Source organism: Dermacentor silvarum, chromosome 3, assembly GCF_013339745.2.
Source record: "Dermacentor silvarum isolate Dsil-2018 chromosome 3, BIME_Dsil_1.4, whole genome shotgun sequence".
Classification (NCBI taxonomy): domain Eukaryota; kingdom Metazoa; phylum Arthropoda; class Arachnida; order Ixodida; family Ixodidae; genus Dermacentor; species Dermacentor silvarum.
This window is the reverse complement of record NC_051156.1, coordinates 167,032,407-167,043,077: the sequence shown is the minus strand read 5'-3', so window position 1 is coordinate 167,043,077 and position 10,671 is coordinate 167,032,407.

Sequence of the window (10,671 nt, the reverse complement as noted above, 5' to 3'; positions counted from 1 at the left end):
AAAAAATTCCGAAGGTTGTGTCCGTAGCGCAGAATCGAACCAGGGACCCCTCACATCCGAACGCGCGGCGCTAACCACTACACCACGAAGCGCACATGGACACACGCACCACGATGACAATAAATACCCAACATTAACGAAAGACTGCGCGTTTCTAACGCGTTTGTGCTAGCGCGTTACGGCCCTTGTAAGAAGCTGGTGTAAGACGCTGTGGCCTCTCCGCCTTACCCCCGTATTCATGAACGCTCCTCGACTTGAACTTGACTTGCCACCGCCTTGGGCAGCGCGTTCGAAACGCGTTGAAGGCGGTGGCAAGTCAAGTTCAAGTCGAGGAGCGTTTATAAATACGGGGGTTATACTCTCTCAGCAGTCATGTGATGGCGTCGGCAAAGGCGGTGCACGTTCCGGCATGTGTAAACGGCTGCGTAAGACGCTGTGGCCTCTCCCCCTTACTAGAGTGTACTGCACGTTTCTAACGCGTTTGTGCTAGCGTCCCCTTAAGCGGGAGATGGTGCAATTATAATGAAGGGCGCTGTTATAAAATAGGAATGACGTCACATATGGCGCGTGTCATTGGTGGAAGTCAATCGTTCGATTTAGTGCGGCGAGACTGGGCGAATTACACGGAAGATTCACGGTTTACCGATGATTCCCTCCGGAGCTTCGCCCACTCATCATCATTCACTCCGTGGATATGCGGTGTTTTTTTTTTTTTTTCTCTTGCACGATTGATGAATGGAATGCTTTACTCCGGGAACTTGTTGATGCCCCCTAATTTTCTAACCAGTGTTGAAAATCTGCTTTGAAACATGTTTATAATTTGCTTATCTTCTTGGATAATTCATTGAATTGGATGTTCCAACAGTGCTTGTTTTTGATGTTTTTTAGTTAAATAATCAAATTATTATAAAATTACAAAGTGCACGCTTTATTTATTTCCTAAATTAAGACACGCGTTGAGTCCATCATCATCATCGCTGACTAAACAAACACGATGGAGCGGTATACCGAAAAAGTGTATACGAGAGATGTCAGTTTATTTTGTATTAAGCATAAATTCCTTATTGCAGAAAAGAGAAGGCCGCCCAAGGGTATACTTTAACACCAGATTTTCATTATCCTGGATAAACAAGTTTTACCGGTTCCCATGGTTTCTCCACTGCGATCTTTGACAGAGTTCTGTGTTCATGGGTAAAGATAGATATAAAATAGACAGACGACGAATCCTTTTGTCATGATTTCATTATGCTACAGAAAGAAAAATCTCGCTGACACAATGACACCATGAAAGTTCGGCGCTCGACGTCCAGCCACGCAGTTTATCAATACGGCGTGTGTCAGAATGTTATTCAAGTCTTTCTTTCAGGCTACCTAAACGCGAAAAACTTACTCTGTCCGTCACTCGATTCCACTAAAGTCCCTAGATTCTTTTTTTTTTTTTTTGCTTTGCAGAAAATCTAGGGACTTTAGATTCAACTGCGCGGCCAAAACTGATTCAACCGCCCGACCAAAACTAAGCGAGCTACTAGCACTGGTGGCACGGGGTCATACACGTCAACATTATACAGTGCAAGAGAAACCTCAGGCCTATTTGAAGCAAAATATATGTACATAACCGTGATCCGCAGCGTTCGTTTAACTAAGAATACACATTCGACTGGTTTTTACGTTAGTAAATGAAAAATCAACGCGTTAGAAATGGCGTTGAAGAGACGCTACGCGTTAAAAACAAGCCGACTGAAGCCACGGCTCTATAGCCTGCTTTAAGCCAAGAGTAATAAAAGGTCCCAACCAAGGCTTGGTCCCAACAGATGGCGCGAGAGCAGGGCGAACGCGGAAAATCTGAATTGAATTAGGAAAACCTCTATTGCATTCATCACGGGAAGAGTGAAAAGGGAGGGGAAGAGCGTGAGGGGTGGGAGGGGGGAGAAAAGGGGGTGTTACGTATCAGGGGCAGCAGAAGACTATCGTCTTTCGACGTCATTTGCAGCGAAGCAAGCAGATATGCGGCCATTTTTTTTCTGTAATGTTACACGTCTTAGTTACATTAAAGCTTAGTATTCAATATGCATACATCGTGCGATGTTTATGTAACGGCGCAATTGGTGATGAAGGTAGTACATAATGTACATTTACAGCGGACCCTGCACACTAACTGTCGGAAAATTTACATAGACATTTCCACGGCCTTTCAGTAAATAATCAACGCACATGAACAAATTGGTTAAAATTGTTAAATTAATGCCTAGAAAGCACAGCAGCCAGGCACAACAGCCCGCGTGCCTTTCTGCAGCACACAAACTGCCATCCTGCGTACTTAGCAAAACTGGGCAGGCATTGTCCAGCGGATGTCCTTCTGCAGTCCGAAACCAGGCATATTAGTATGTCCGCGGGTGATTTTGTGCGGACGTCCATTAGATTTTCATTTCCGGAGAAAAAATATCGACCAGACTGTTACGTCTTCCGATGGTCCGTCGGACGTCCGCTATCGGCTCTGGACGTTCGATTCTTTCCCCGACGTCCTGCGGATTTTCGTTGTCCAATGGGATATTCACTTACATAATTTTATGTTTTACTCTCTTACGTAGGTGATTATCATCCTTAGAATACTTCACGCACTCTTCCCGCTATCGATCTTTCTATGTGTATATATATCATAAAAAGCCAACAAACAGTGACACCAAGGACAACACAGGGGAAATAACTTGTACTAACTAATTGAATTAAAGGAATTATAAATTAATGAAAATGGATGAAAAAACAACTGGCCACAGGTGGGGAACGAACCCACGTCTTCGCATTACGCGTGCGATGCTCTCTCTCTCTCTCATTGTATGTATATATATATATATATATATATATATATATATATATATATATATATATATATATATATTTCTCCAAAAGTTTTCCCACTCAACTGGTTCACCGAGTAGTGCGTTTATCTGATAGGTTTAGCATCGAGCTGCTGTACTGAGGACACGGTGTTCTAAACCAACCGTTGGACTAACTTGGGGACACTGCATGTGACACTGGTTGCGAAATTGTACTGTAATTGCCGCTCTTCAACAACCTCTTTGACGCCGTCGTGGGTCAGTGTGGGTTTGAGCAGCGCTTCCTATAGATAGCAGGCCTGTGTGCACTCCGCCTTATGACATCATGCTACTTGGACCGAAATGTCCATTGCCAAGCCTGGCGTGACGAAAGCGCTGACGTCAAAATCACCGCAGCGTACTCGGGAGCGTCCCCTTTAGATTCTAAAGCAGTCGATCGGGCAAGGTAGCATGACATCACGGATCGAAGTGCACCGGCCTGGTGCTATATATCTAGCAGGTGTTGGTTTGAGCCGCTGTTCGATGAAACTCTCAGACACCAATTTGGGTGTCAAATTGGTAAATTTGTAAATTGTAAATTTAAAATTGTAATTGTAAATTTGTAAATTGGTAAAAGGCTCAAACACCTTCTCGATGAGGGCAGCACCAGGTCCAGCCAGAGACGATCCCTTGCGCAAGCCATCCACCTCGTTTCAGACTCTACCCCGGACGAGTTGATTGTCGACAGGCTCATAAAGAAGTACCTACCAGTCGCCGATAGCTCTGCCCCCACCCAGTTCCCAGACTACACGGGGTGTGATGTGCCGGAGTTGGACCAGGATTTCACTGCGGTTGAGATCCGACAGGTCCTCTTCTCCCTGAACAGCAAATCCGCCCCTGGCCCAGATGGCGTCACTAATAAGATGCTCAAGAATCTCGATGATGAGTCGATCGACTTCCTCACCGAAAGGATTAATGAAGTCTGGCGCAGTGGACATGTCCCCACACAGTGGAAGACGGCTTGCACGGTCCTCATCCCCAAACCCGGTAAAGCACCAGGAATCGACAATCTGAGACCAATTTCCTTGACGTCCTGTGTAGGTAAAGTCGCAGAGCATGCCCTGCTCAGCCGGCTCACGGTGCACCTCGAGACTAATGACATATACACCCACAATATGATTGGTTTCAGAGCCGGCCTCTCGACACAGGACGCCATGAAGCTGATAAAGCATCAGATCATCGACCGGAGCACGAGAGATACCAGAGCAATCCTTGGAATAGACCTGGAGAAGGCTTTCGACAATATCTCACACGAATTCATTCTCCAGACTATTACCGGCCTCGGGCTTGGAAAGAGGGTCTACGATTTCGTCCGATCATTCCTTAGCCAGAGAACTGCCAAGCTCAAGATCGAAAGATACCTCTCGCAAGAAATCACCCTCGGTTCACGCGGCACGCCTCAGGGCTCAGTCTTCTCGCCAACATTATTCAACATCGCAATGATCGGGCTTTCCAAGGAGCTCGCCAAGATTCAAGGAATCAACCATATCATCTACGCAGATGACATCACCATCCGGTGCGCTGGCGGGAGTGACGGCCAAGTTGAGGACGCCATGCAGAGCGCCATCGATGCGACCGAGCGCTTCCTACGCCCCACTGGGCTCAGATGTTCTCCATCCAAGTCTGAGCTACTTCTCTACAAGAAAAGACCCAGAGGTGGTGGCCATCGTGATTGGAAACCAGCGTCCGAAAGCGAAATACGGCTTTTCACTGGTGACGGGTCCCCGGTGCCCAGAGTGGACTCGCTCCGAATATTGGGGATGTATATGGAGTCTAACGGTGCCAATGGTGCCGCACTCAGAAGGATCATCGCCAAAACGGAGAGTGCTCTCGGCCTCATCCGGAGGATCGCCAACAGGCACCGGGGAATCAAGGAGGACAATCTCATCCGCATTATACATGCTTTTGTGCTCTGCCACCTTTCATACTCGGCAGCCATGCAGAATTGGCATGTTGCAGAGAGGAACAAGTTAAATTCCCTCATCAGAAAGGTCTTCAAGCTTGCCCTCGGCTTACCTGTGAGCACTCACACCGAATACCTGTTAAAGCTCGGAGTGCACAACACGCTCGAAGAAATAATAGAGGCGCAAGAGCGTTCAGAGCTGCTCAGGCTATCCGGCACCCCGGCGGGCCGCAAGATACTCGATGAGATAGACCTCTACCCTGTCGACCATTGCCCCGACGCCGTGCGCATTCCCAGCGACATCAGATCTCAACTACACATCGCGCCCATTCCCCGCAATATGCACCCCGCACACAACGTCGGCAGACGTCGGGCCAAGGGTAGAGCTCTACTCGAACATGTACGTAACAACCACATTGAGGCAAGCTTCGTGGATGCCGCGGCATATGTCCAACAAGAGGCGTTCGCCATCTCCATCGTCGACTCTAATTCCAAGATCACTTGCTGCGCTACAGTACGCACTTCGAAGCCATTTGTAGCCGAACAGGTTGCAATCGCGCTGGCTGTGCTCGATGGTCGCAGAGAGGTAATATATAGCGATTCTAAGGCGGCCATTAAGGCCTACCAAACCGGGATGGTGTCCCCTAAGGCCCTTCGCATTCTCCAAAGCTTGAAAAGTATCTCTCCGCATTCTCTCATTTGATTTCCCGCTCACTTGGGGTCGATTGAGGGCTCTCCCTCTAACCCTAACGAGAGCGCGCACGAGGCCGCGCGAGGACTCACTGACCGCGCCGCCTCCGCAGTCCCCCTACCCCGCGGGGAACCATTGATGACGTATCATGAGATCACTAAGCATTATTATCTGTCAAGACGGGTATTCCCCCTCCCGCACCCTGCCTTATGCAGGGCGCGGGCGGTGACCCTTCGACTTTTACAAGCTCGTGCGTATCCTAAACTTGCGGTTCTTCACGCTATATACCCTGAAAGGTATCCCAGTGCGGACTGCCCTGCCTGTGGACTAACGGCAACATTTAACCATGTGTTGTGGGAGTGTGAAGCCACCGGCTCCGCCTTCAGCGAGGATAGGTGGGCTGCGCTTTTGGGCAGCCCCCAACTCAACGACCAAACCCTGGCCGTCCAGAGTGCCCGCGATCGGGCCGTCAAGCTCGGCTTGCCGGTCCCTACGTGGGACTAGCCGGGTGGCGCGGGGTGTCCCCTGCGTCTTCTCTGGACCTCAATAAAGTTATTTCACTCACTCACTCACCAATTTGGGTTACTGGGTATGTGCCGCTCTTAAATGACAAAAGAAAAATCCTGTAAAATTTATCCGGTGCTGGGTGGATCGAACCCGCGTCATATATATATATATATATATATATATATATATATATATATATATATACACATACATATATATACATATATCCAGACACGCGCGGACTTCGTGGCGGCGCCTCTAGATGGCGCCGCGTGTCAAGAGGGATGAGAGAGAGAAGCCGGCTGCATGAACGCCTCATACATGGCGTGTTTTGGCGGTGACGATACGGTGGGAATCGAACCCACAGCCTCCCGCTGCCGAGGCGGGCGTTCTACCACTAGGTGACAATACAGTGTGTCGCTACAGTGTTTCTGTGGTAATTGGATTATCATCGATTCATCGCGAGATGAGCTCTCCCGTATGTTTTTTTCTGTAGTCTGCTGCAGATATATGATGTAGATAAATTATTTTATGGACTTGCGGCACTACACCAATCCTTGGCTGCACTAGAATTAAATGCATGAGTGTGAGTTGAGGTTATTAGAATGTAAGGAAGAAGAAGTGCCGGTTAGTCAGGTGCATCTCCGGTGTATGAACTACGACGAAGAAGTGCCGGTCGGTCAGGCGCATCACCAGCGCTTTTACGCACGGGGCTTGTCCTGACTGCTCGCAGGGTTCTGACTGCCGCACCGAGTTCGACCTCTCAATCTTGTCAATAAACACCTTGACATTTGGTGGAGGTGCTGGGTACGACTCCATCAACGCTGGAACTTCGCAGCCGAACCCTTCAATCATCTCGGCCCATGCCGGACGATCCAGCCCAGTCTTCTCGAACCATGCCTGACGATCCAGCCCAAGAAGCAGCAGTCACGGCACCAACTGTCATCTGTCCTGGCGTGCAGCGTCAGCGGGATCCTGCGATTTTTGCGGGTACCGGTGATCAGGACGTCGAGGACTGGCTCGCCTCGTACGACAGAGTCAGCAGGCACAACCACTGGGACGATAGGGATAAGCTCAACAACGTAATTTTCTACTTGAGCCACGTTGCGCACTTGTGGTATCGGAACCACGAATCCGACATCTCGACATGGTCGGCGTTCAAGACCAACTTCACGGAAATCTTTGGTCGCCCTGCCGTACGTAAACTTCAGGCCGAACAACGCCTGCGCGGACGCGCCCAGCAACCAGGTGAGAATTTCACCAGCTATATCGAAGACGTCGTTAATCTGTGCAACAGAGTTGACGCAACGATGCCAGACGCCGATAAGATCCGGCATATCCTCAAGGGAATTGAGGACGACGCCTTCCAGATGTTGGTCGCCCGGAACCCGACCACAGTGTCTGTCGTCATTGCGCTGTGTCAAAGTTACGACGAACTTCGAAGGCAGCGAGTTGTCACACGACACCCGCCCTCAGAATTTGCCCCTGTCTCAGGTCTGACGCTAGGTGTTGACGAGTCGCCTCTAATGCACCAGATAAAGGAGTTCGTGCGCGAAGAAGTTGCTCGGCAGCTTTCCCTGGTGCCCTTTACGAACGCGCAACCACACTCCCCACTGACACGGGGGTTACAGACCGTCATCAAGGAGCAAGTCGCTGAGTGCCTGCCAGCTGCTATTCCACCGCCTACAGTCGCGGCGCCCTTGACATACGCTGACGTCGCTGCAAGGCCGCCCTTCGCTCCACGTCCACCTCGCCAAGCTGTTGCGCGACCGCCCCCGATTCCCTTCTCGCCGCCTGCACCACAGCTACCACGCCAGCCAAATCCTTGGCGCACAGCCGACAACCGCCCGATTTGCTACCATTGTGGTATTCCGGGACACGTTGCCCGCTTTTGTCGACGCCTTATGCAGCCTACTTATGATTACCGCCGACCCATGAACAGTTACGCCCCTCGACAGCTACAATCCCCTGTGCCACCAGATGAAACCCCTGTTCCCTACACTACTCGTCGTTCGCCATCCCCACGCCGCCGTTCCATCTCACCGATGAGACGCCGGCCAAGCCCTCTGCCTCAGGGAAACTAAGTGTCGCAGTTCCCGAGGCGAGAACTGCGTCCCCTTCGCTTTACCCAAGGCCTCGAAATCACCCCTGCAACGTAATTGAGGTATACGTCGACGGGATTCCAACATTCGCACTGGTCGATACGGGCGCAGCAATCTCGGTGTTAAGCGCAGGACTTTGCCGACGGATGGGAAAAGTAACGACGTCGCTTTCCGGACTGTATTTGAGTACTGCGAGCGCACAGCCTGTAGAACCTTTGGGAGCCTGCACTGCTCGTGTTGTCATCGCGGAATCTCTTCATGTCATTGAGTTCGTTGTCCTGCCGTCCTGCTCCCACGATGTCATTCTAGGCTGGGATTTCCTATCGTCTAACAATGCCATCATTGACTGCGCCCGCGCCGAGGTGGAGTTGTTCCCTTCCGCTGCAGCCATGGACCACGATCCTGTGACGCCTCCAAAAATGATTGTGGCCGAAGTTACCGATATCCCTCCTCAGTCCGCCGCCGTCGTCTCTGTGTCTTGCGTATCTGCACGTGACGCAACCGTCTTATTCACGCCATGTGACTTGTTCGCCCGTCGCCGTTCCCTTCCGCTGCCCTTTGCCGTCATCGCCATCAGTGCTGGCCGTGGTGTGATGTGTGTGTGCAATGTGTCTTTCCTGCCGGTTACTTTGCATCACGGAGAGTGCCTCGGTTATGCTGAAATTGTGGATTCTTCGATGCTCTTCGATGCTCCCGACACCGCGCATTTGACATCCCTCGCCGCGCTCGACAATGCGACTCGACCGCCGTTGGAGTGCTTCGAACCGTCAATCTCCGGTGATTTGACAACCACACAACGCGCGCAACTTGTCAGCCTGCTACGCGAATTTGCCGCCTCCTTCGACTGCCATCAACCTTCTCTCGGCCGCACCACCACAGTGTCGCACAGCATCGACACCGGTTCGCACGCCCCACTCCGGCAGCGTCCTTACCGTGTCTCAGCTTCTGAACGCCGCGTCATCGACGAACAAGTGAGCGATATGCTTCGGCGTGGCGTGATTCAGCCGTCCCATAGCCCGTGGGCATCACCTATTGTCCTCGTAAAAAAGAAAGATGGTTCTATTCGATTCTGCGTTGATTACAGACGTCTTAACAAAATTACGCGCAAAGACGTATATCCCCTACCGCGCATAGACGATGCTCTTGACTGTTTGCAAGGTGCCGAGTTCTTTTCCTCTTTGGACTTGCGGTCTGGATATTGGCAAGTCCCCATGGCAGAGTCTGACCGCTCCAAAACCGCCTTCGTTACACCGGACGGATTATACGAATTTAATGTCATGCCATTCGGCCTATGTAATGCGCCCGCTACGTTCGAGCGTATGATGGACAGTATCTTGCGCGGTCTCAAGTGGCACACGTGTTTGTGCTACCTAGATGATGTCGTTGTCTTCTCACCTGATTTCTCGACTCACCTCCAACGACTAAGAGAGGTATTAAGCTGTCTGACTAAGGCTCGCCTGCAACTTAACATGAAAAAATGCTTCTTTGCTGCTCGTAAGCTTACCATCTTAGGCCACGTGGTATCCAAAGAAGGCGTGCTTCCGGATCCTGCAAAACTCCGTGCAGTTGCCGAGTTCCCCAAGCCCACTAATCTGAAGACACTACGCAGTTTCGTCGGCCTCTGCTCCTATTTTCGCCGCTTTGTGAAGAACTTCGCCATGATCATCGCCCCTTTGACTCAACTGCTGGCTGGAGACAACGCCCTATCCGCCTGGTCGAAAGCATGCGATGACGCGTTCACGACCCTTCGCCATCTGCTCACCTCTCCTCCTATTCTGCGGCATTTTGACCCCGATGCCCCAACTGAAGTCCATACCGATGCTAGTGGAGTCGGCCTTGGGGCGGTTCTTGCCCAACGCAAAAGTGGTCTTGTGGAATACGTCGTTGCTTATGCTAGCCGCACGCTGACAAAGTCGGAGCTAAACTACTCTGTTACAGAAAAGGAGTGTTTAGCAATACTGTGGGCCCTTACGAAATTTCGACCTTATTTATACGGCCGCCAATTTGATGTAGTAACGGACCACCATGCGCTGTGCTGGCTCTCCTCATTGAAAGACCCCTCTGGCCGCCTCGCACGCTGGGCACTCCGTTTGCAAGAGTACGACATCCGGGTTGTGTACCGCTCTGGACGCAAGCACACCGATGCCGACGCTCTCTCCCGCTCGCCTCTATCACCTGACCCTGATCCTGACCGTCTTTGCCCACTCAACTTTGTCCTCTCAGCACTTGCCATCGATGACATGCGCTCTGAGCAGAGCAAGGACCCGTGGATTTCTTCGCTTTTGGAGTTTCTATCTGATCCTACCACTGTTACGGCGTCTAGGACTCTACGGCGGCAGGCGCATCACTTTGTTATTCGCGACCAACTCCTATACCGTCGCAATTATCTCCCCGAGGGTCGGCAATGGCTCCTAGTAATACCGCGTCATCTTCGGGCTGATTTATGCGCATCGTTTCACGCTGATCCCCAATGTGCACACGGTGGCGTGTTAAAGACCTACACCCGCCTTAGGCTCCGGTATTACTGGCCTGGCATGTACAAGTTCGTTCGGAAGTACGTCCGCTGCTGCCTCGACTGCCAGCGCCGAAAGTCGG